Source organism: Urocampus carinirostris, chromosome 17 (genome assembly GCF_059441175.1).
Source record: "Urocampus carinirostris isolate Australia breed hairy pipefish chromosome 17, RoL_Ucar_1.0, whole genome shotgun sequence".
In the NCBI taxonomy this organism is placed as follows: Eukaryota; Metazoa; Chordata; class Actinopteri; order Syngnathiformes; family Syngnathidae; genus Urocampus; species Urocampus carinirostris.
In genome coordinates this window covers 10,700,321-10,727,500 of record NC_142365.1, presented here as the reverse complement: position 1 = coordinate 10,727,500, position 27,180 = coordinate 10,700,321, and the positions used below count along the sequence as shown (strand labels likewise).

The 27,180-nt window shown below is 38.6% G+C and overlaps 1 protein-coding gene across 1 annotated transcript in view; it reads right to left on the bottom strand.

The window, feature by feature from the left end:
- The window catches only part of gria4b (glutamate receptor, ionotropic, AMPA 4b), a 198,533-nt gene extending 173,079 nt beyond the window's left edge, over positions 1-25,454 (bottom strand). Inside the window, exon 1 of the mRNA XM_088321203.1 lies at positions 25,225-25,454. The gene's annotated coding sequence lies outside the window, so the exon portion shown is untranslated. The remainder of the gene's footprint in view (positions 1-25,224) is intronic.
- Between the last annotated feature and the right edge of the window lie 1,726 nt (positions 25,455-27,180).

The window sequence follows — 27,180 nt, the reverse complement described above, 5'->3', positions numbered from 1 at the left end:
GGATAATAGACTATTGCAAACTACAGACAATTATGACACCATCCCCTGATCTAAAACCTACATGAGGGCAAGGCAAAACTCAACAACCTCAACATGAGGAAAATGAAGAAACCTTGAGAAGGGATCGCACATGAGGTAACCCCCCTTCCAGAATGACCAGGCTGCAATGGATGTTGCATTAAAGGTACATTGTGTAATATTTGACCACTAGATGATACTGTATCGTTTAATGTGAACATGTATATATGAAAAAGCATTGATACTAAAAAACAAGGCTAAAGGTTTGGAGTTGACATTATTTAGCTGATCCAGCCCACCTCAGAACAGAAAACCTGAATCCAGCCCCAGAGCCAGAGTTTGCCATATTGTCTCAAAAACTGATTAGGTGTGTAATTAAAACGATGGTCACGAGATTTCTGATTCTCTTAAACGCAGCACATGTCCTTGTAGAGACTTTCTGAAATGCTTTAAAATTCATTTGATATTAAAGGTCCAGTGTGTAATAATTGACCGCTGTATGTGTATTGTGTTATGCAACTGGAAACAGATGCTCAAAAGCGCAAAGGAACAATACAAATTACGGAGACTCAAAGTGACTAAAACACAACATTATTTTCTGTCAATTTTTTGCCTAGCTTTTGGCTAAGAAATAGAAAAGAAAAGAAGAAGAAGAAAATGGAAATAAAAAAGGGGGGAGAGAAAAAAGGGGACATGAAAAAATATGGAAAAATGATAAAAATAAAATACAAGTCATGTTTATTTGTGACGCCCTTAATCACAAGGAGTCTCAAAGGGCTGCACAGACTACTGCAATCTACAGACTACTATGACACCATCCCCTGATCTAAAACCTACATGAGTGCAAGGAAAAATTCAAAAACCTCAACATGAGGAGAATGAAGAAACCTTGAGAAGGAACAGCACATCAGGTAATCCCCCTTCCAGGATGACCAGGCTGCAACGACAGTTGCAATAACAATTATTACACACATATAGTCAACAGGAAATAAAGGTCATTCATAAACTATAGAAAATATCTGTGTTTTATGCCTAGATTACAGTGGATAAGATTAAAAATACATACAAAATTAATAGGTGTACGTAAAAGAGAAAAAAAAAGCCAGAAAAAAGAAAAAAAAGAAAAGAGAAGGACAAATAAGAAGAAAAATGACAAAAAAATTAATAAAACAAAGAAAAATAGGTAAAAATTAAAGAGAGAAAATAGATTTAATAACAAAAATAATGCTTAAAACGAACAAAATATATCTTAGAATGGAACAATATACACACACAAACATATATGCATATACGTGTGTGTCAAGAACCAGAGATGGATCAAGACCCAAATGTGTGACGTTACTCACACAAGCCTTTTATTCTACGGGAAACGGGGGGTCATGCACGTAAGGCAGCAGTCTGGCGTGAAATGATAGGAAGCCAGAGACCCACAAGATTGATACCAATTGCCCGAGTTGATATCAGACAGATGGGGTCGATACCGGACAGGATGTGACAGACAGGATAGATAATGAAACAGGATATCGAAAATAAACAAGACAAACTAGACGGGAACGAAAACTGGAGAGAATAATAAACAGGACAAAAATAGACGGGAACGAAACTGGAAACCGATATTAAACAGGACAAAAGTAAACGGGAACAGTACCGGAGAAGAAATACCAACATGAACTAGACCGAGTCAAAACCCACGTCTTGCGGGGCAAAAGTCTGTTGACGGACTAACAAAGGAAAAATGAGAGCACTGAGCTTAAATAGACGGAGAGCCAATCTGTCAACGAGCAGCAGCTGGCACCACACGGGCGGGGCCAATTGGCCGCCATGGCAACTGTGACAGTGTGGATATTAGTAAATAATTCCAATAAAAATTAAAGATTTGAAAGAAAAAAATACTTTGATCTTGTTAGTTTGCAGATTTACATTTCGTCCAAATGGTTAGTAGTAAAAAAAAACAACAATCCATTATGTACCTTTTTTAATACTTATTTAGTTTTTCTTTTCTACATTTCTTTAATAAAGCAGTGAACAACAAATTATATACGTTTAAATTGTATTCATTTTTTTAGCATTAAAAGATTTCTTTTTCATTATTTCGATTAGAAACAAACCAAATAAAAGTAGCCCTGATTTTATATAGCACAGTAACAACGCATGATGGGCTTTTCCTTCCCCGTTATCAAATATTCCCATCAGATTTCAAGTTGGGTTTTTTTTTATCTTCTTTTTGGGGGAAAATGTTCCATACATGAATGATTTTCTTGCATCCTTGAACTGCAAAACACAAAATATTTGACAGTCTTGTTGGTGTTGTCGATATTTTGAACTGCCCCGGGATTGTCACCTGAGTTGGCCCGGAAAAAAAACAAAAAAGATGTCAACCACGCTAGCGGCAAAAAAGGAAAAAGAAAAAGCCTTAGACTGTACTGCTGGCTTTATAATTAGTTTCAGGGGAGCGGTGTGTTTAAGGACGATAAGCCACAGTCGGTTTTGGGTGAAGACGAGTCAGCGGCAGCTTATTATCTGTGTAGAGCAGGAAAAAAATGGGAGGGGGGCAGCTAAATCCGCTAATAACTTTGACAGACAGGGGTTGTGGGGTCGTGTTTATGCTGTCACTGGAAAAAGATTAAAACATCTTGAAATTATGACTAAAAAAAACTCATGGACTCAGCATTTTAGAATAGCATTTTTTCAGTCCTCCGAAACACCAGGAGGCGCCTTCGAGCTCACTTGTGAAGTGCTTCAACGTTATCCTTTGAAAACATTTACCGTATTTTCCGCACTATAGGGCGCACCGGGTTATAGGGCGCACCCCCAAAAAATAGTTTTTGGTCCTATATCTTCCATAGATAAGGCGCACCGGATTATAAGGTGCTACAATGGGAACGTCGACAAAACAGTCAGATAGTTCAGTCAAACTTATTACCCCCTTAACATTCCGAAAGCTTGCAAAGAAGCAAATACGTGTCGTAGACACGTGCGGATGCGGTGTTCGTACGATGTCACTCAAATGCATCGTTCCAAATATCATTCGGAAGGTTAAAGTCTTGGGATTCAAGAAATGCCAACCATTCCTTAGTTTCTATTTTCTTTTTCGCTCGCAACTTTATTGTGCATATGACAATAAACACTTGGAATTGAGTTTAATTTAAAAAAAGACCCATCACAGAAACATCGATATCACTCTGAAACAAGATACTGGGAAAATATATAGCCGGAGTAGCTCATCGAAGTCGTTGTGTTCAATAATAACGTGCAACCATGGTCCTCATATATCCGTGAGTGTAGTAAATCCAGGAGAATAAAATATTTACAAATACAGAATAGTAAAACATGCTTTCTCTATGCGGTAGACAACCAACCAAACTTGCTATTCACATTCATCTTTTTCGGCCAATTGAAGGCTTTGTTTTGTCCCTTTAGCCTATGCAAGCCCGTAAATGATAAAAAGGATCCGCCCCCTTAACCTCCGAATAACTTTAGCCAATAGTGATTGATTCAACTGATGATTGACACATCTTTTTCGGCCAATTGCAGGGTTTGTTTTGCCCCTTTAGCCTATCCGAGCCTGTAAATGATAAAAAGGATCCGCCCCCTTTACCTCCGAATAACTTTAGCCAATAGTGATCGATTCAAATGATGATTGACACATTGGTTAGCCAATGAAACGCTGGTATATAAATCCCATCATACACCGCGGACTACTTCACGTTCGGGGGGAAATCTAGTCGGCGGCTGTTGCATTAGTTGCAAGACTTTGCGACACACCATTGAGCCATATATAAGGCGCATGGTCAGCTTTTGAAAAAAATTAAGACTTTTAGGTGCGCCTTATAGTGCGGAAACTACGGTACCCCTTTTTAAATGAAGTACAAATTGAAATTAGCGTCAACTACAAAAGCTAAGAAATGGTAATTAAGCAGCATTAAGTTAGCAATTGGCCGCTAGCAGTAGTAAACATTGCCATGAGAGAGGTTCAAGTACTGTTAGATATTTAAAACCAGGCCAAAAAAAATGTCGGTTAAAAATTGTGTACGAAACATTTTATTGTGCTACTCTTTGCTGCCATCTTCTGGCTAAAAGTCATGATCTCAGCCTCAGTCAGCTCATTCCTTAAGCACTAATAAACAGGTTTGTTTTTTTCATCTTTTTGGGGGTTGGTGTTCAGACTGTATCTGAAACAGGCCTTTTCTTACTTTTACCATTTTGAGGCTACACTAACAAACAAACAGGACGAGCATGAATTCACTCTCCACCCTTCCTCCCCACTTTCCTGTTTCCTAATGTGTTGCAAGTCCCGGAACGGCGTTGCTAAAAGTAAGATAAAAGCAGATAAGTGCGGGGAGGGGAAAAATTATAAAGGCTCTTTAAACTCAGCTGGGCATTGTTAAGACATATTTGTTAGAAAAAACATTGTGCTTTCAACTGTTAACCATTAGAATTGAACAATTTTAATATGCTGTGAATTTAATAAAGTATATTTAATCATCATTTTGTTGTATGATTCGCCAAAAATCTCCAATGTTAGCCACTAACAGCAGTAAACACTCCAGCAAGCTCAGAGTTGTGTTCATATAAGGTCAAGATATTTTAAAGTCAGATGAAAAAAATGCATCTACCAATTTAAAAAAAGATAAAAATAAAAAGAATTCCAACTTCAATCTAGACTTTTAGGTTTATAATATCCAATTATTTATTTGATATTCCTCCTCCATTTTGTAGTTAAAACCTTTAGCAGGGAAAAAACAAATAAAAGAAAATATGACAAAATACACAACAAAAACTTCAAAAGAAAAAAAAATGAAAAATAATGAATAAACATTGTTTACCTGCGTACACAAGTTATTAACAAAGAGTTTACTATTAAAGCCATTAGTTTTTTTTACATTTGTACACAAGCAATTAACTCTGATTTAACAATTAAAAAAATCTAATCAATCACAATTAATCATTTTACCACTAATATTTTACAAGCTACTTTTGTAGCATGTGCAAGAACGTGCATTTTTCGGAGGGGTTGGCGATTGGACAGAATTGGAAACAGCCCTTTCTCACTTTCACCATTTTCAGACTACACTAGCAGAAAACTGCAAACACCAGCATGAAATCACCTTCTTAATTTTGTTTGAAAATACCTTTAAGGTCAGAAGAAGAATAAACACAACTTGCTTTTGTTGATCTACAAAATTTGGTGCAAGAGATGATGTTGTATGAATAATGCAACGTTGAAGACTTATGAATATACTCTAATGCGCCGTCTTATTAGGAAGGAAAACAATGGAAGGAGTTGGCAGCAAAATACACTGATAACTGACCGCTGTGTTGATGCTGTCACTGGCAAAATAATTTTTAAAAATTATATGACCAAAAAAAAAAAACCAAGGCATTTGAGATCAGCATTTAAATTAAATACCTCTACATTTCCGACCTCTTTCACACTGCCACGCCATCCCGTACCCTCAGATCATCTTCCTCCTTCCATCTCACTATACCTCCTGCCCGGCTCAGCTTCAGCCGCTCTGCCCCCATCTCTGGAACTCATTGCTGCCTGACCTCCGAAATTCTGCGACCCTGTCCACCTTCAAATTCAGACACAAAACTCACCTCTTCAGACTTGCCTATTCTTGACCATCTGCCTCACACATTACCCCTTTTAACTCTTATGTGTTCTATTGGCTATTTATGACTTGCTTGTTTTACTCTTCCTTTATTGTTGTGTCCTACGACCTTGGGTGTCGTGAAAGGCGCTTCGAAATACTAGAGTATGAGTATGGATGTTAAGAGGGGACTGTATGAGAGTGTGATTGTGCCGACTGTGTTGTATGGTGCAGAGAAGTGTTTGAGGACTATGTTAAGAGTGACAAGATTGGACAGATTGAGAAATGAAATTGTGAGAGACAGAACTGGAGTAGTCGTGGAACTGAGCAAGCGTATGGATAAGGGAGTACTCGGTTGGTTTGGACCCATGGAGAGGATGGATGAGGAGCGAATGTGGAAGAGGATCTACAGAGCTGAAGTAAATGGAAGGAGACCAAGAGGAAAGCCGCAATTGACGAGGATGGATGGTGTTATGAGTGCACTGGAGGAAAGAGGTCTAAATCTAGTGGAAGCAAGAGCTCTCGTTGGTGATAGGAATGAGTGGAGAGGTGTTGTAAAGGATAGTGGGATGTTTGGGCGCGTTCTAAGGGATGGGCAAGGCACCTGTATGATGCGGCAGGGGTAAACCAGTGAAAGCTGTCGGGCTCTGCTGTTGAACTGAAGAGTGTGTTGTGTCACCCCGACCCAAGTGACAAGGCCGCTTTCGCAAGTCCCATTTCATCTGGAGGGACAAAAGCATAACCAACTTGGGTGCTGAGGTGTTTAACTTGTTTGGGGGTTTGGGCATTTGGGTTGACCATGGTCCAAAGATTTCCGTGTGTGTTTTTTTGCTACTTTTTCCCTTTTTTTTTTTTTTTTTCTTTTTTTTTGTGTATGTGATTGTCTTGCTCTCGGTCACCCCTCTCGAGGGATATGACCAGGGTAGATAGATAGATAGATAGAAACAAATCTGAGTTAATGGTTATGACATCTAATTAATTTAAATTAAATATTTTACCCTCTGACAGCATTATTATTTTAGGAAGACAAAAAACACGCAAAAAAAATGTTTTTACATTTTTACATGAGCAAATAACTATAAATTAACTATAAAAAAATGGATTCCTTACGACTAGACATTTTAAGCCCTTGCCAGCTGTATTAGTTTTAGGAAAAGGGCTAAAAATCTGAAATATATATATATATATATATTTTTGATATGCACTTTAGCCCTTATTTTGGTTAAATGTTTATATTCTTTTTAGAAATAAAATTCTTTATTCTAAAAGTCAATTTGGTCCTCTCTCCCTCGCTTGCATTTTCAGTTGCAGGAAGTTCCTCCCCTTAAAACTTACCACTGGGAAACACGACCTTAATTTTTTGCATGGCTCCTAATAAATGTCCATAATTGATACATATCCCTTGCACTAATATACATTTCAAAGTGTCCTGTTCAGGTGTAAATCCATTGGGGGGGATGGCGCTTCGCAGGACAATACCGAATAAACTAATGCCAGCTGCCGTTAATCACGAGGGAAGAAATGCAATGGCAAAGCGAAGCCACCAGAGAGCAGTGTCGGTGTTATTTTTAAGCAGACATGTTGAAAAACTTGGCAAAAATGTTAAGCACTTTTCAATTTTTGAAAACACAACATTAAAATTAAAACATTTTAAGGATTTCAAGCACTCATACGCACCGCTGCTGGTTGCTCACTGCATGTTTTTCCACTGAGGCTGCAGCCCCTTTTGCAGAAAACACTGGTAACTTCTTCGACTAATTAGCACAACAAATAATATGGCGACTGGCTAGGTAGGGTTCTGTTGTTCCTCCTATGACATCACAGCCCAGGAAGACAAAGACAAGACAGGCAGTCTTAAAAATGGGGTATCTCGGAAAATAATTGGACTATACGGATGAAATATCTATAGATTTTCTGCAAAATGAACCATGTACTAAGACCCAGGAGGCGGCGTGGAGCTGCCGGCACGTATGGAGCGCTCCATCATTATTCACGCTGCGTTGCAGCTGCAGAGAAGATGCGGCGCATGTCGGCTTGTCAAGTGACCCCGCCCCGAAAAATTGTCTGCCCCTCCCGCTCCAGGCCAAACAAGACTGGAAAAAGCTAAAGTGGCTATGAGGAAAATTGCCAGGACGTGATTATTCTCAACAACGCCAGACTGATTTGCTTGATTGAGCGCGGCAAATTATTGTTATCGGCTCTAAATTGAAAGTAAAGCTTTCTGCGGAAGGTAAACATGCCGGCAGGCAATCCGACAAGAGGGTAAGCCGTATTTTTCAACAGATGAGGTCATAGAAGCACGAAATAGCAACTCGTCAAAAAAGAGGGATGGTCCGATAAAGACCGAAAGACTGGATCTGGATGAAATGTTTTAGTTAAAGTGACAGTGTGTAACAGGCAGTGTTGGTTATAACGCCGTTATATAACTTTATTTTTTTAGTAACGAAGTAATGTGACGAATGATGTGCCTCCGCACACCTGAGGCTTTTTTCAGCAGCGCGGTTCTCCCCTCTCTTCCGAGATGTTTACATCACGTCTTTTGGGATCGTGTCACCGTTCAAAATAGCGACTGCCGTATAGTTAGATAGCGATTGCGAAGATAGTACAAACGCTTACGTAAAACAGTAGATACGAACATTTTTTTCGAGATGTCGAAAAATATCCGGGCATTGCTGTAAGTTAGATTTTTGTATTGTGTGCACATTTTTCTGAGTAGAGGACATTAATATCGTGCTTCTTTCCGCAGTGGTGGCGCTGTGAGAGGTCACCCAGCATCCACCCTGAAGAAGAAATCCGCTTCCTCTTCCTGGTTCGTGTGTAAACATACTGTATCTCCTGCGCGCTAAGAACGTTGACATTTTTACTGTTTAATTTCTCATGCATCCATTCACTATGGTTGGTGTGAAGGGTAAAGAAGAGGCGAGACGTTTCTTTTGAAATGAAAGTGGAATAAGAAAGCTTGATGCGGTTGAGAAAGAGGTTGGATCGCTTTTTTCCGGCCACTTTCTATCTTGAAGCCCATCTTCCAAAAGTAAGTTAAACCTGACTTTTATATCTTTATAGAGCATATTATTTTACGAAATGTTTATTTTTTTTGTATAAAACAATACAGGTTACTTATACAAGCCTTAAACATACTTATATAAACCTTTAACATACAAAATATAGCACTGAAGCAACTTTGAACAAATTAAACTTATGAACAATCGTCCGGAACCTATCTTGTTCGTAAGTAGGGCAGCGTCTGTATTACAACTGCGTCGAAAGAAAAGGCGAATGAGGGCTGAGTCCCAGTGTGGATGTCATTGGAGCAGCAAATGACTGTTATCGTTTGCGAACAAAATGTCTCTATGAGCCAGCTCTTACTTTTAATTTATTTCAACAATGTTTTTATTAAAATGAATAAATAAATATAAATAATAATAATAATACAATAATTATTACATTTTTTAAGAATTGCTTTTAAATTGGTTGATTTTGGATGCTTCTTTTTAAATTCAAAACAAATAAAACAAATACTAAATAAATTATAACAATATTTTTTATATCCCTTTCTAGGTATAATTAAATGTATTTAAGAATTACTTTAAAACATTTGCTAATTTTAAAATTATGTATGAATAGAAAAAGGAAAAGAAAATAAATGACAAATAACAAATTAATCAATAAAAATTATCACATACCATTTAGGGTGTCTTCATATACCAAGTTTTGAGAACTGCAGAGTAAAACTTGTAAAATTTTATATATATATATATATACTGTATATATATATATATATATATATATATATATATATATGTATATATATATATATATATTTTATAAATCTTGTCAGTTTTGTCACCACCACACAGCCTGACCTGAACAAGTGTTTAGAAGTGTTTTCCTGGCAGTCAGCGCCCTTGTCAAAATCAATTTCCCTCCTATCCAGTAGAGGGCAGGCAAAGGTGGCAGGGTGAAGGGGCAAAAAATGCTTAGTTTTGACTTTGAATATATTCAGAAGCTTTAGAAAAAAGTTTAGTCCCGTGCTACGATTGCCAAAAAATGAGATTTTATCAACGAATAAGTGATAAAAACAAAAAATTAGGATATTGATGACATTTGTTTGAGCAATATGAGGGAGGTAACCCCAAAAGAAATCTGTTAGTAAGCTAGTCAGAAGAAAATAAAATAAAAAATAAAAAAGATATCTTTGGTCCACTCATCTTTGATTATCATCAGATGTTATCTCTTGTGTCAGCTGTCAGCTTCGCACTTCCACAGCCTCCTCATGCAATTTATAACACTGTCTTCCTCCCTCAAAAGATTAATCAGAGCTAAAAAAAAAAAATGGAAAAGTGCAACGATTTAGCAGATTTTCAATGAATTCATCATAACTAAGAGGTATTTGTCAAAAGTTTTTGTTTCCGTTAAATGTTTATATTCTATCTTGCAAATTTATTGTTATTCAAAGAGTGACAATTTGATCCTCTCTACCGCTTGTTTTGTGTGGCATTCCACTAGTGGCCACTAGGCGGAAGCACACTATTATGTTTGACAGAAATAAAGTCAGAAGGAGAATGTAAAATACTTACTTTTTGTTCATTTGTTTTGTTGTTTTACAAATTGTGTGCAACATTTAAGACTAATTCGTATAATGAAAAAAATATACTTGTTGCAAAAACAGATGAACATTTTGAAAATTTTCAATCCTGTTTTTATGCCTACATAAATTTAAAGCTGAAGGTTATTTTTCTATTACTTGTTCATAATCTATGTAGATATTTTATTATTTTACAGTAAGTGGTAAATATACTGTATCCTGTTTTTCACACTTTTTGTGTGTGATTCCACTTGTGGCCATTAGATGGTAGCAAAGCATAGTGATTACAGAGTTCATGTCAGAAGAAAAATGAAAATGTGTTTGTTGTTATTTAATAATAATAATAATAATAATTTCCTTTGTATTGTCATTCTTTGTAACAATGTACACAGAACGAAATGTCGATACACCTGACCCGTTGTAGCGAGTCGATGCAGCCGCAGCCAGAGGGCGCCGCCATTATACCAATTAGGTATGTCTCGGTCGAGGCGCGAACCAGCGACCTCCCAGTCTCAAAGCGGGCACACTACCATCTAGGCTACTGAGCTTGTGTTTTCGTCAAATTTGTGCAGATAAAATATGGTACTTAGAATGCAATGTTCAAGCCTAATATATATATATATATATATATAGTACATATATTTGCCGCCCTCACCCCCAAAGATTTTTGAAGATATTCAAACCTGTTTTTTTATGCTTGCATAACTTTAAAGCTAAAGGTTTTTTTCAATTATTTGCCAAAAGTAAAATACTGTAGTTATTATTTTACAGTGAGTTATTATAATATATCCTCTCTTCTGCTTGTTTTGTGTGTAATTCTACGCATGGCCATTAAATGGCAGTAAAGATTTGTGTTTGACAGAGTTCATGTTAGAAGAAGAGCAACTTGTTTATTCATTTTTTTTTCTTTAATAAATTTTGTGCAGGTTTATGGTACAAAGAATGCGTTGTTCAAGAATAATAAATATAGTTAATAAATGAAATAAATATTAAATAGAAGATGTAAAAAATAGCTGAATATTTTACAAATCTCTGCCGACCGGACATTACGTTTCCCATTTCAATGTTTGGTTCAATGTTTATATAATGTCTAATCAGGTCAAGTCATGTTTATTTGTGACACCCATTTTATCAAGGAGTCTCAAAGGGCTGCACAGATTATTGCAAACTACAGATTATTATGACACCATCCCCAGATCTAAAACCTACACGAGGGCAAGGGAAAACTCAAAAACCTCAACATGAGGAAAATGAAGGAACTTTGAGAAGGGACCGCAATGAGGTACTCCCCCATCCAGGATAATTTTTTTTTTTTTTAAGACTGTCTTGTTTCTTCTGCTTGTAATTCTACTTGTGCCCACTAGATGGTAACACACCTTTGTGTTAGGACAAAGTTAATGACGAAAGAAGAATGACAACAGATGATTCTGTTTTTTGGGGATTTTGTTGGTCTTACAAAACCTGTTTTGGGGATATGACAAAAACCTAATGGTTTATTTTGACATTTCTGTGTTTTCCGATCCGATTTGTTTACTTCAAACAGTTACACGGTCTTTTGAATTATACTTTGTATATACTGGTATACAGTACTGTATTATTTTAAAAATGAGTTCATGTAGCCCTTTTCTTTACAATACACAGCCCACGTACGCTTCATTCCGAGAAAAAAAGCCAGTTCCCCGGCTTTTTAGTTAGGCGCTCTTAATTAACTGCAGCGAGATAACAAGCGGGGAGTTGCAAATGTGGCTTGGGAACGCCCGGCGGTGGACCAATAAGACGCCGCGGAAAAATTCCCTCCTTTCATTATTCCCCTCAGAAGATAATCAAAATGTTGTGCTTTAGGGTACAACTGCCGCCATTAACGATTTCAGTCATAAACAGACGATCACGATGAACATAGTACCTAGCGTTGAATAGTGGCTGTGATCGATACTTGTAATCATTTCAATACATGAAAATTCCATTTGAAAAAAAACTGTCTTTCTCTTCTAATTGCTCTTTTTATTTTCAATCCGTGTTTATAAAATACACACAAGATGGCGTTCGAGACTCTGTCATGAGTACCGATACTCCAAAAAGACAGATTTTGAAAGTAGCAGAAAACACTTCGGGGTTTAAAACCAAACTGTGGGGGAAATTTCCAAATCGGACTGAATAGTTATAAGTACCTTGGATGAGCAGTTTTACAAATTACATGTCGAAAAAAGAATAAACAAAATGGATCATTAATGGCACTACATAATTTAATCATGAGTCAATTGTCTTAATGTATTCCTAATGAATACAGTAGATCCCCAGGCTACAGTGCGCCTAGCATAGGATATTTTCTCGATACAATTGTGGAATATAATTTTTTTTGAACTTTCATTATGGCATTTTCCCCTAACATACGTCATGAACTACGAATTATATTTCGAGGCCCAAAATGTACGAAATTCAAGTTTTGTGGTGTTTGTGAAGATACTTACAGCTGCTAACACCACTCAGGCTTCAGTAATTAGCTACTAATGCTAGCGGTGGAAATCGCTGATGCTAACAGCTGCCTTCTTGACACTCACTACTTGAGTGACGTAAGTCAAGGTTAGGCTAGCCGTTAAAACGATTCTAGTTGCTGAAGATTAGCGACCAATATCGCTTTAGCGGTTAACGGTAGCAACAGTGAAAATATGAACTGAAACCAGTTCAGTGACTCTGTTAAACTCAAATATGCAAACTTGGCTGGCAACCAGTTAGGGGTGTCCCCTGCCCACTGCTCGAAGATAGCTGGGATGGGCTCCAGTACCCCCGCGACTCTACTGAGGATAAGCGGTGCAGATAATGGATGGATGGATGGATCTAACACCCTTCAGGTTTTGGAAATTGCAATCAGTTTGAAGCCCTTTCGATCTTATGTTTTTGTATTGATGAGTTTAGTCTCTATGATGCATGTCTGATGTTAGTCAAAGGCATATAAAATGATGGTCTGCTATAGGTTTGCGTCACGGCTTCATTAAAAAGCTGATATCCTATTGGCTGAACTCCTTCCCACAATGCCTTTCTGTTTCTTCGTAAAGTTAGGAATCTCATGGAACAAACCATAACTTGTTTAGATATGAGACCCAAAGCTTGCCGTGATGCTTAAGGGGGAAGCAAACAGGTGATAAGAATGGAAACAAAGCTTGCAATAATCAAGAAATATGAAGCGGACACACTCATCAATGCTCAGGACAATTAATATGAATAAGGGGCAAACTACAGCAACTAATCAGCAATTTTCTGAGTTATTGCTAGACGTGTTCTCGTGATTACAATTCTTATCCAAATGGTTTCGTATGAACAGTTGGAATTGTTTTGAAGAACTTAAATATACTCAGGGGGAAACTTTTTTGCATAAGTCGGAAATATTCATGACAAATTATACTTGTAAATAACAATGCATTTCATTAGCTACAAGATGAGTAAACAATGACAAGGAGACGGAGGAGGGACCGACAATTGAAACAGCAAGGAATGTCGTGGGAGGGGTATTCCGCATTACAGGAACACAGCTGTCGAACTAGGGCATGTGAGGCTGGAAACCCATTTCATTTCTCACGTAGTTTCGGCAGAATTCTTGACGACGGAAGTTAAATATCGAGTTAAGTCCTTCTGAACTCTCGCAAACAAAAATACCTTATTTTGAGGATACATTTTGGGATTTGAATGAAGAAAAATTGACGCTCAAATTGAAACTCCGATCTAACGGCCCCGCTCGCAGCAATAGTTGAACAAAGATAATAAATTGCAGCTGTACGGATGCTGTTCATTTCAGGTGGAAAAAACAGAAAAGGAGCCGCCACGCATAACACAAATTTACTGCCAGGTTCAACAAAATTGCACTTTCCTGGACCCCGCTCGCAACAATTTGGTGTTCAGAATAATGGATCACGGCTTCATGGGTGCAGTACATATTAGACAGAAATGATGGCTACAAAAGAGACGCAAGGCCTAGCAAAAGTGCGTCTGCCGGTCCTTGCGTGCAGCAAAATGTGATCGGATTTGATGTTCGAACGAGTTCAGTTCACTTTTTGGTGGAGAAAACAGCAAAAAAGATACAACAACATAATTACACATAACAACCTTATTTGCTGGAGAAATACTTCTTACACAAATCTTGTCCTCTCCCGGGCCCTACTTGCAGCTGTGTGCGATAGGCGATAATGGATCTACTGAAGCCGCAAAGTGCAAAGTAGTGATTAATTATAGTATTGCTATTAATAAGGGATAAAATCAAACCAAATCATCAACACTACACTAAAGATCAATGAGTGGCAAAGAATATCGCTACATTTGTCCACATGCTCAGTTAGCAGCGCTAGCAGTACGCCTCACCACCCCGTACTCTGAATGCAGAATCAAAACCTTTTGAAAGGCCCCAGAGAAGATAAGAGCACACCGGAGAGCCGTGTCCCGACTACAAAACGACCTGCTTGGCGTATCGAGGCCCGGAAAAGAGATAACGGGCGCGTACAGAATTGTGAGATAACAGAAGCGCCAACGCTCGTGCTAGCCGGAGTTGCGACGAGTGGCAACCGTCCTCGTAGGATTTTATTCACTGGATCCTTTCTCGGTCCGTTTGCAGAGTATTAAGCCATACGTTGTACTCTGTTAAATATTTCATTGGATTTCAGGATGTATGAAAAAAAACACATAAGATACAGTGCCTTGCAAAATGATTCCCCCAAGAATTTTTTTTATTCAACATTTTATACTTTGCTAACAAATAAAAAACTGAAAAGTAGGCGTCGCAAAAATATTGTTTAATAGTAGTGTATATACAACCCCCTTTTGCTGCAATCACAGCCACAGGACGTTTTGGGTTTCTAAGTTTGGCGCACCTTGAAACGGAAATATTAACCCATTCTTCCTTACAAAACAACTCAAGTTCCTTAAGGTTTGATGGTGATCATTTGTGCACGGCATTTTTCAGATCTTTCCACAAATACTCTAGATCAGGGGTGGCGAACAAGTTTGACACAAAGAGCCAAAATTTTTAACCGTGAGAGTCAAAGAGCAACACCACGCACTGACCGGCATTAGACGTAACCTACGCAGATGATTGGCAGTCGGTTATGTGTCCGGAGCAGCATAAAAACAACAAATCTGCCAAATTAATTTCAAAATATTATGGATTATTTGTTATTAACTCTGATGGATTCAAGTGTGTTTTAAGAGGGGGAAAAGTGAAACATGAAACGAGGCAAAGAGCCACAGTATATAGAAAATATGATGAGGCAAAGAGCCGCATTCTTATTGGCCAAGAGGCGCATGCAGCTCTAGAGCCGCGTGTTCGCCACCCCTGCACTAGATGATTGCAATCTGGCTTTGGCTTGGCCATTCTCACATCTTCATATTGTATGTTTCAAATCATTCCTTTGTAGATTTTGCTTTGTGTTTACGGTCGTCCTGTTGGAAGGTGAACCTGCACTTCCAGAGCATGATGTTGCCACCACCATGTCTGACAGCGGGGATGGTGTTTTCAGGGCTAGGTGCAGTGATACTCTTACACCAAACGTAATGCTTTGCATTCAGACAAAAAAGTAAAATTTTGGTCTCCAGAGCACCTGGTTTCACGTGTTATTCTTTCAGGATTTCCTCTTGCCACTCTTCCACAAAGGGCAGATTTTTGGAGAGTACGCCTAGTAGTTATCTTATGCACAGCTTGTCCCACCTCAACTGTGTATGCCTGCAGGTCATCTAATGTGATCATGGGCCTCTTGGTTGCTTCTATGATTAGTTTTCTCCATGTTTGGACTGAAACCTTAGAGGCACAGCCAGGTCTTGGTAGGTTTTTAGTGGTTTTATGCTCTCTCCATTGAGATAGTATTGCTCGCACAGTGCTCCGAGGGATGTAGCAAAATATTCTTGTATCCCATTCGTACCTACTTTTCCATTTTTTTCATCGTATATATAATATAAAATGTTTGATTCATTTGGTTTTGCTTCATATAAAATATTTTTAGATTATTTTGAAGTTTGAAGCCTGAAATGTGGCAATATGACAAATGGTTCTTGGGGGCCCATACTTTTCACGGCAATGTAGAAGTTTAAAATGCTTTTCTGTTTCGCATGCTTCCAACAAATTGTGCGCCGTCATTTCTCTTTCTCATAAATTGCAAAAACGAATTCTTACGCCATTCTCAGAATTGTTCTCATGTTCAGTCATATTTTTCTTATATATATAAAACATTTCTGCTAATAGCGTTCATGAACTAGATTTTATAAAATCTCAAAGAAAACAAAGAAAAACTTAAATGAGTATTTGGCCATGATGGAGCCCCTTCCTCAAAGGAAAACCCATTGATGTTGCTTCCCCTTTCGGCTGTTCACACGACGCATATTAAATTAGGGCGTGAAAAATGAAGTTGATCTGGCTTAAACGATAGCGACACGCCGAAGAATCCCCCTCAGCGTCGGCAGCCATGAATATTAAAGCAAAACTGGCAAGGTTATGCAGAGAGAAGAAGAAACGCCAAGGACAAAGACAGCGCACGAAACGGATGGAGGAGGAGATCGATGCGGTTATGAATTCGTACGGACGCTAATTATTTGATTCACATGAAAGAAAAGGCATACAAAGTGGGATAATTGAATTCCAGCAGGAGACAAATTGGACAAAATCAAACCAGCTCCTTGCAAATGGACATTTTTTTTTGGAGACTGTAGTGTAGTCTATTTTTGGGATAAAATATGTCTTAAATTAAAGAGACAGTGTGTATTATTTGACCACTAGATGTCCCTGGATTGTGTCGTGCAACAGAAAACAAGTGCTTAAAAGCAAAAGAAAGAATTTAAATTACGGAGCCTCAAAGTGACCAAAAAAACCCAATTTGTGCTGACATTTTTTGCCAAGCTTTTATCAAGGTTTTTGGGTACCCAAAGCAGCAAGAGGGCTGATATAGATGGCTAGCAATGGTTGAATAAGAATAATGTATCGCTATCAAATGAAAACTGTTCATTTAAGGAAAACAGAACCAAAAAGAAAAAAAAGCTGGCACGCATGACACAAATTTGCTCTCTAAGATCTGCTTTCAGATATAGTTAACCGGGAATAATGGGTCACAGCCAAAACAGTGCAGTTAATTTTAGGTGAGCCACAATAGCACATTTCAGCATTAACCTAAAAAAATCTCTATGCCAGCATTATTATTATTATTATTATTATTATTATATATTATTATTTCCCCTTGGCAATAGTCGACTAGGGATAACGGATCACGGCCGCATGGAAACTGTTCATTTTAGAATGAAGGGAAAAAAAAGCTGGTATTCATGACAAAAATTTGCTATATCCAACCCCTATTAATAGTTGGCTGGTGATAATGGATCTTTGCTAAAACATTGTCGTTAATTTTAAGTGAGCCACAATAGCCCACTTCAGCAACCCTAACTGGAAAAAAAGCGCCCTGCTGGTCTTTGCTCTCAACAAGAGTTGACTGGGGATAATGGATCACAGCCGCATGGAAACTGTTCATTTTAGGATAGAAGAAAAAAACCTGGTACGCATGACACAAATTTGCTATCTCCGCCCTATCTCTTAGTAATAGTTTAGTGGTGATAATGGATCTTGGCTAAAACATTGCAGTTAATTTTAAGCGAGCCGCAATGCTCTGAGCAATAGTTGATTGGGGATGATGGATCACGGCTGCATGGAAACTGAGCTGGCAGATGTGACACAAATTTGCTCTTTCGTGATAATTGAACGGGATAATGGATCTTGGCCAAAACAGTGCAGTTCATTTTAGGTGAGCCATGGTGGCACTCTTCAGCAACCCCAACTGGGAAAAAAAATAACGCTCTGCTGGTCAATGATCTCAGAAATTGTTGACTGGGGATAAAAGACTTTAGGCAGAACGGCAAAAGTGCCTTGAGCGGTCCGGATTAAAACGCCTGGCGGGCCGTAATTGGCCCCCCAACGGTAGTTTGCCAACCCCTGAGCTGGTAGCCACTTGTTCCACAGCGACAAATCACACTAGCATCCGCCACACGTCATGCTTGTCTCCTCCCAAAAACAAACAGCTCAGATTTAAACCGCGTCCTTTAGACGACCCGGTAATAGCCATCCTTCATTTTCAGGCTCCCGCTTTTATTTTGGTGTGTGTCTTTGATGGAAGCGGCCGCCCTCGCTTGTCATCTTGGACAGTTCTCGTCGGTGCGGGAAAGTCGCTAAAGGGCATTAGCGCCGCGTCCTCCCGTGAATCACTGGAACGGGCAGAAGCTGTCGTGTGACGTCGCCCTTAAGATAATGGCTTAGTCAGTCCTTGTGTGTATTTGAAGTCGTGCGCGACGTTCTCGAGTGTCTTGCTGGGAGCGTTCGTGCGGACAGCTTTGTTTGAATGTGTCCCGTGACTCACCTCATTATTCCTCTCGCATATTTAACAAGCCCGCCTGGATATTTTTGAGGCTTTCCAAGCACCGCTTCCTCGTTGTCCTACGATTCAAAATCAAATTCTTCCCCTGCGTTACATTGAATGGAGTCGTCTTTATTGTCATTGATATCAACGTTGTGATTAGACATGGCGCTCCAGGGTCAGTATGTAACAAAGATGTTAAAGAGAATAACGAGAAAAGACTGTCAGGCTAAATACGCAAAGTATTTACAACATGGTGCTTGTAGATTGGCTCAACAACAAAAAAATAAGAAGCTAGATATGCAATTTTGCACGCTTGTTTAGGGTGGTGATGGCCCTGGGGAAGAACCGGTCTCTCAGCCTGTTAGTCCTTGTTTCAGAGAGGTGGTGGCTCTTCTTTGGTATAGCAAGCCGGCAATGTTCTCTAGACTCGGTAGTAAGCAGTCCATGATCTTCTGGGCAGTGCTGATTACTCTCTGTAAGTCCCAGAATACTACACCGTCATGCTCTTCTCGTCATGGTACTCTCGTCTTCCTTTCAAGTTTTGTTCTGTGAGAGCAGGTTGGTGTTGGAACATTATGGAGTTTGACTATACCTGAGTATTTTCCCGACGTCCTCTTTGTTTTGTGTTTTGTCAGTCAGAACTGGTTGGTATTCTATGTTTTGTTCAGTTAGTATAACAGCATAACCTTCATTGTCTCCTTTCAGGTTTTTTACAGTTATATGGCATGGTCTCAATGACATGGTAGTCTCGTGTTTCTGTCCCATGTGGAAATGTTTCTGGTGTCATCTTCTTTTCATGTTTTGTTTTGTTAAAACTGTTTGCTGTCCAAACATTACGTAGTTGTTGTGTCTAAATGTGAGTATGTTTCATGCATCCTCCTCCTTTTGTGTTTTGTTAGTGTTCCAACATATCCTTCGTCTTATTTCTTTCATGTTTTGTTCAGTTAGAGCTAGTTAGTATATCTGCATTATAGGTCATGATCTAGTCTTCATTGCACTCTCGTTGTTATTATGTCCATGTGTGGAAATGTTTCTTGTGTTGGTTCCTTTCATGTTTTGTTCTGTTAAAACTGGCTAGTGTGAACATTACGTAGTTGTTTTATCCACATGTGAATATGTTGTCTTTATCCTCCCTTTTGGGTTTGGTTCAGTTAGGATGAGTTGATATTTCAACATGTACCGCATTGTCTTTCTTTCATATTTTTTTTTAGTTTGATCTACTTGGCATCCCAACAGTTATAATTTTAACTTCATTCATGTTTTGTACAGTTCTAGATGGTTAGTGTTCCTGCAAAATATTTAATGATCTCGCTGACATGTCTTTTCTTGTCCAGTCCACATAGGGAATGTTTCTTGTGTCGTCTCACTTTCAGGTTTTGTTCTGTTAGAGCTTGTTCTTGTTGGAACATTGCATAGGTGTTCAATCCAAACTTGAACATGTTCCTTGAATAATTCTTATGTGGTTTGCTCAGTTACTTAGCCAGTGTTTAAACATATCCCGCATTGTCCTACCTCCATGTTTTGTTCAGTTAGAGTTAGTCTGTGTTCCTGTGTCTTTTCTCGTTAATGGTTTATTTTATTTAGAGTTGGTGGGTGTTGGAATATTATGCAGTTTTTCTACCCACGGGAGACCTTGTTTCCTTTTGCTGCAAGTCTCATTGACTACGTGAGTTTACCCCTCTTGTGCACTCACTAGGAAAAACATGGTTAAGTCACAAAAACTGTGCCTTACACCAGGGTTTGGGAAGCTATGGCTCGCGAGCCACATATGGCTCTTCTCATGAGTATGTACCATTTAAAGACAGAATTGGTTCAATGAAAATTGTCACTACAAATTTAAATGAGTGAAGCTTCGCAAAGACCGGCAACAACATCAAACCACGCCTGTTAGACCCATCCAATATGGCCGACTGTTTACGTTTAGGTATGGGCGTGACGTCACCCGAAAAGTAGCAACGTTAAAGTCTGGAGCAAAAAATAGATATAAACTTATCATGTTTGCCCTCAGGAGCTCCGCCCGCTCCCGAAATGTTAGCACTGCTGGTCTTCTCGTAAAAAGCAACATGACAGAGCCCATCAAGCCAACAAATGCTGGCGGGAAGCAAAACTGGCCGTTTAATCAGATGAAAGGTGTGAAAAGGACGCCAAGAAAGTGTCACGGCCGCCGGAGACGCCACCGAAGGCGCCGCAGACGCCTGTAAAAAGCGATTCCTCGTCCCCGTCAATGGCACCATAAAATGTCCTCACTGACAACAGAATTGAGTCTTTGCCGCTTTCTCTTGGAATGCTAATGAGCTCCAAGTGGGAGGGGCCACACATTTTATGAGCAGGCAGTTTTCTTGACCAGAGTCTAATTGAAAAGGAAAGGCAATAACAATACCCGAAATTCTTTTAAAAATCGTACAAAGAATAAAAACAAAAACCTCAAGCGTAACAGATGGACTATAGATCCAAATTGGGAAAAAAATAAAGCCTGATTCATCCAAACAACAGCCCACCTATTCTTAAGCAGCCCATTTGTATACAAAAATATTAGCGTTTTGTAAGCCCCGTTAAAAAGAGAGTTAAAAACAAATCAATAAATAAAAAGATGAATCGACATTTAAATAAGATATTACAATTTGATAGGAAACACATTGTAGTAAATTGTGATCATCTAACTAAACTATCAAAAGAAATCCATCCATCCATCATCTGCACCACTTATCCCCAGTAGGGTCGCGGGGGTGCTGGAGTCCATCCCAGCCATCCTCGGGCAGTGGGCAGGGACACCCTGAACTGATTGCCAGCCAGTCGCAGGGCAAACAGGGACAGACAAGTCGCTTGCTCGTTCACACATAGGGACAATTTGCACCGGCCAATTAAAGCATGTTTTTGGAATGTGGGAGGAAACCGGAGTGCCCGGAGGAAACCCACGCAAGCACGGGGAGAACACGCAAACTCCACACAGGAGGTTCGATCTCATGACCTCACAACTGTGCTACACACACGCTAACCACTACGCCGCCGTACTGCCCTCAAAAGATATCAATTATTATAAATAGCGAACAAGGATTTGTTGTTCCCTGTTTCAATAAAGTTTTGCAAAAAAAAAACATCATAGACATCATGGCAAGAACCAATAGCATATCTTTCGTCGCTGCCAGCAGAACACCCACGCAAGCGTAGACAACAGACTGGACCTGCGATTATCAACAGCAATATCCATCCATTAATTATCTGCACCGCTTATCCTCAGTAGGGTCGCGGGGGTGCTGGAGCCCATCCTAGCTATCTTCGGGCAGTGGGCAGGGGAAACTCTGAACTGGTTTCCAGCCAATCGCTGGGACAATTTGGACCGGCCAATTAATGCATGTTTTTGGAATGTGTGGGGGGAAACCGGAGTGGCCAGAGGAAACCCACGCAGGCAAGGGGAGAACATGCAAACTCTGCACAGGGAGGATGGTAGCTGGATTTGAACCCATGACCTCAGAACTGTGCAATGGACGTGCTAACCACTCACCCACCGTGCCATCAAGAGCAATAGTTAGTAAATTCATAATTTATCGTTACTACCTTAGGCTACAAGTACTAGCTCCTTTCATGTTCCTTGACACGTAGCCACTTGATGTTCTCAAAGTTCTTTGACAAAAAAGAATGAAAATATTTATTTAGTTGGCCTTTTTCAAATGCCAGGGTTTTTTTTCTCTCATGAGAAAATTCCTCGATTCCTAGAAAGATTGGAGTGACTTAAATGGCAAGCTAACCTAGAAAAGAAATCCAATAAGGATCTGATTCATCCTAGAGTTTCACATCAAGGTTGCGGTAGGAATGGGATTATTCCTTTGATCTTGACTGTGGACTGCTAAACTTTGGAGAATCGACGTGTGCACATAGCACATACCCATGGATTTGGGATTCCCTGAATTGGAGAACGTAGAAATAGTGTGTTTTTGATTATTTGATGAACCTAGTCATTGGAATTTGATGCGTATTAGTGTGTGAATTTAAATTTGGACACAGAAACTGATGAATTAATTATAAAATCCCATTAAACCGATGCAAAATAAAACAGAGTAAGTTAATCAGTGTTAACCAAATTAAGATATTATCATCCAACACCTTGCACCAAATAATAGAGACTACAAATTCCCAGAATTATGTTGAATGTCGATTGTCTCGTCCATTGTTCATTAAATTGCCGGCTTTTTTTCAAATAAATTTAGACTCTCATATTTCCTCGATTAATTTTACCCCTCATTAAACCTGGAACTAGTCCAGTAGCTTTTCTTCCTTCTGCCTAACAGCATTGGTGCTACAATTTCTTTCTATGGTGCTTCATAAATCAAGAAATTTAGTCCCAGAGAAAAAAATCTCTTTGTAAACAAATTGCATTAGTAAATAATCCCCTTTTTTCCCATCTGTTAAGACACAGTTCGGCTGGCCTTGCAAATAATCGAGTTAATCCATTGGAGCATTCAGGAAATAAAAAAAAAAAAAAAACTTGTCAGAGATGAGAGACTTGTCTCCTGAAGCAAAACAGGTTGCACCTGCAGCTACGCCTGCAGCAAATGCGGCACTACCAGCCAAATGCTAATGCTAACGGCATGAAATAAGTCCTTTCAACTAAGAAAGAGTTTGTTAATCCTTCAGGATGATAGTTTGAAGCCCCCGCTTTAATAAATTAAACGGCCAATGTGTATTGTTTAACTACTAGATGCTGTTGTATTTTGCAACTCAAAACGAGTGCTAAAAATCGTAAGTAAGAATGAAAATCACAGTATCATAGTTCTTGTATTTTTGTAAAATAAATGTTTTACCATTAGAAAGAGCTCAATGCCCTGGCTGATTATGGATTAATTTATTACTGATAGATTGATTTACTATTACGAGCAAAGCCAGGGTGGTGATGCAAGTCCGTGTATATATATAACGGGTGTAATAATAACTTTTGTTTTGTTGAAATTCCTGCTGAAATATGTTGTATAGGGGCACCACGGCGGCGCAGTGGTTAGCGCGTGTGCGGCACAGTTCTGAGGTCGTGGGAACCTCTGCGTGGGTTCAAATCCAGCTCCCGGCCTTACTGTGCGGAGTTTGTATGTTCTCCCCGTGCTTGCGTGGGTTTCCTCCGGGCACTCCGGTTTCCTCCCACATTCCAAAGACATGCATCTCAGGTGAATTGGCCGGTCCAAATTGTCCTTAGGTGTGACTGAGCGAGTGAGTTGTCTGTCCCCGTGTGCCCTGCGATTGGCTGGCAACCAGTTCAGGGTGTCCCCTGCCCACTGCCCGATGATTGCTGGGATGGGCTCCAGCACCCCCGTGACCCTACAGAGGATAAGCGGTGCAGCTGATGAGATGAGATATGTTGTATAGTTTTTTGTGTAAGTGTCCTGCAATGATAAGTCCAACAGTGCCACCTGCTGGTATGGGGTAAGGTTTGGTTTGGCTTTTGATCTTGTGACCGGAAGGCGGATGCCATTGGCAGTCTACAGCGTGCTGCTAACGGTAAGGTAAGATCTTTTGGTGCTCCGCAAAAAGTTAATTTTAAACATTAAAACCACAGCTGACAAATCTCTCAACATGCACAGTAATGTGATTGATGTTGTCAAGCTGTTTGGATTCATTTTCGTTTTGTTTCTGTCACCATTTATGTTAGTTTCGCCGGACGTTGCATGTTGTGCTAAAATGCAAATTCCCCTTATATTGTTGAAAACCAGCAGAGGAGCTAACCACGTGTTGTGTGTGACTTATTCATTTGCAGGTAAATTGTACCCGTTTTTATACTCGCTATTGTCATTATTTCTATTTTCTCGTATATATAAAAAGGATGATGTTGGTTAAAATTCAGCTTAAAGAAAAATATGTTGAATTCATTGTAAACGCAAAAAACACACTATACGATCTCTTGTTAAAAGTATCTTGTTAAAATTGATGTAAAAATAATTGTCATGGTTGATTTTCTGAACTTGTATTGTATCTCAATTGTAAAGAAAATGTATTGGGCAGTCCACAGCGCGCTGCTAACGTGTTGAAAGCCAGCAGAGGAGCTAACCACGTGTTGTGTGTGACTCATTCATTTGCAGCAACTGTAATAAAAACCTCATCATCCAGTCCGGCGTGAATGTGGATCTTTGGTGGGACGGGTAGACAGCGGTTACATATATATATATATATATATATATATATATATATATATATTTCTTTGTCTGTCTGTCTGTGTGTCTGTCCACCAAAGAAAAAGGGGAAGGTGTTTAGCTATGAGCAGACAGTTATGGAGGTTACCCCAGATGTGAAAACTGCCAAATAAAAAGCTGACTTGGTATTTTTGTTTTTGCCGACTCGGCAGCTTGGCCGAAAAGGGAAATGCCACCCAAAAATTGTTTAGTGTCTCAACGCGGCTGATGTTTGTTCTAATGGCACACAGCCATTCTAATTTTCATATACATTCTTAATGTTTCTTTAAGATCTCATTTTGGGCAGGAAACATTGATATTTGAAAACAGGTGAATGTTATTTTTCTTGATTTGGCTGGACCTCACCAGGAGATTGAGTTTGAGACTCCTCAATTACGTGAACAAAAAACAGTCCAATATTCTAGATATAAAAAAAATGTTGTAAAATAATTATTCAATTAAAAGACAAAAGTATTTTGTTAAATATTTTTTGGGTTATTTACCTGTTGCTGTATGCTGACGTCATCGAATCCGAAATGAGTTGATCACTAATGGCCGTCATAGGAGGTGACCGGTGATTTAAAGAAAAAAAAAGACTTAATGAACGTTTACTGTGGGAGCCATTGTTACAGATTTTGTGTCAAAAGTATGATACTATCATGTTGCTGATTAGGAAAAAGGTTTAGGTCGAAGGAAGTTAGGGAAATTGTGAGATGAGAGACGTCTAATCAGTCACGGGCAAATTTGGTCGCGGGGAGATGACGTCATCACGTACAATCAAATCCTGATTATGCCAATTAGACACTTTTTTTCTTAATCATTTTAATTTTTTTGAATTCCTCCCAGTAAACTTAAAATCACTATAATTAACATTTCACCTAATCCATTTGATCGGTGGAAGAACGGGAGGAAAAGCTTGATTTGGGGGGGTTTATGTTGATCAATATATGAGGGTAACAGTAGGTGAGAATGTAAAGAGTTTACTGGCAAAGATTTTTATGACATTAAGAAAACACAGAAAGTGGCAAGAACCGAAAATGCCCCATACAAAAACTGAACATGGAAAAAAATGGTATAAATTCTAAATTGCATAATCATTGTTTACAGTAAAGCAGGACCAGGTAGTTTAAAAATACAACACAAACAATATAAAACTTTAGTCTTTCTAGTTCCTTTTGAGAGTTTAAACTATAAACACAAATTTTAAAATGCCAATTAATAAAAGGGACATTTATTTAAAAATGAATACAACACAGGGAAAACATTGTTTTCTCAATCGAAATCATTGTATTACAGAGATTAAAGGATAGCATAATGTTTGACATTAGCGCCCCTACATGGCTATGCATAGAATTACAGCCCTTGTCTGTTTACATTTTTATCAAATCAAACGTACATATTTATACATTTTGGCAATACTGTTTTTAAAATAATTAATTGACAAAATTATTTGCGTCGAAAATAAAAATCCAATACAAAGTATAGTGTAAATCGTTATTTGTGAAATTATCTTCAATTAGTTTACTAATTATTAAGAATATTATGTCACCCAAAAAATATAACCAAAATATTTTTTCTCCAGTTAAAAAACGATAACTCAATGTAATAAGATGTTATAGTATTTAAGTATTGCTTTAATATATTATTTACGGAAACAAAAACCATTAAGCATGCATGCCATTTTGCGATTCATCCGTCCTAATCCGGGATTAAGATTATCCAGGAAAACGAATTTTCCAAAACACTATTAACTCTACAGGACACCTTAAAAAGTGCTGAGTCAGTGTGCCTATTTTATAGGGCCAATGCGTATCATGTAGCGACCCCTAGTGCATGAATAATATTAAAGTTATTTAAATACAAACCCTATTGGTTTTGCTATGTCCATCTCTCTCTTTCTCTATTTCTTTCTTTCTCTGACCTCTCTCTCTGTTTCAACCTATTTTTCTCTGTTTTTTGGCCTCTTTTTGTCTCTTTCTTCACTTGTTTATTTGTTGTTTTCTCTCTTATTTCACTCTCTCTATGTTTCTTATTTTCTCGCCTCCTCTTTTTGTCTTTTTCTCTAACTCTTTCTCCCCCCTCTCAGTTTTTCTTCACTTTCTCTCTTTTCTCGTCCCCTTTCCTCTGTCGCTCTTGCTCTCTCTCTCTTTGCCTCTATCTATCTCTTTTTCTTTTCTTTTTCTATTTTTTTCTCACTTTAACTCTCTTTGTCTCTTTATTTTTATGTTTTTCTGTCTAGCTTTTTATGTCTCTTTGTTCTTTCTTTTTTCCCTTTCTTCCTTTCTTTCTTTTCTTTCTTCCTTTCTCTTTCTTTCGCTTTCTTTCTCCTTTTTTCTTTCTTTCATTCTCTTCCTTTTTTCTTTCTTTCTTTTGCTTTCCTTTTTTTCTTTCTTTCGCTTTCTTTCTTTTTTTCTTTCATCCTTCCATTCTTCCTATGTTCCTTACTCCCTTTCTTCCAT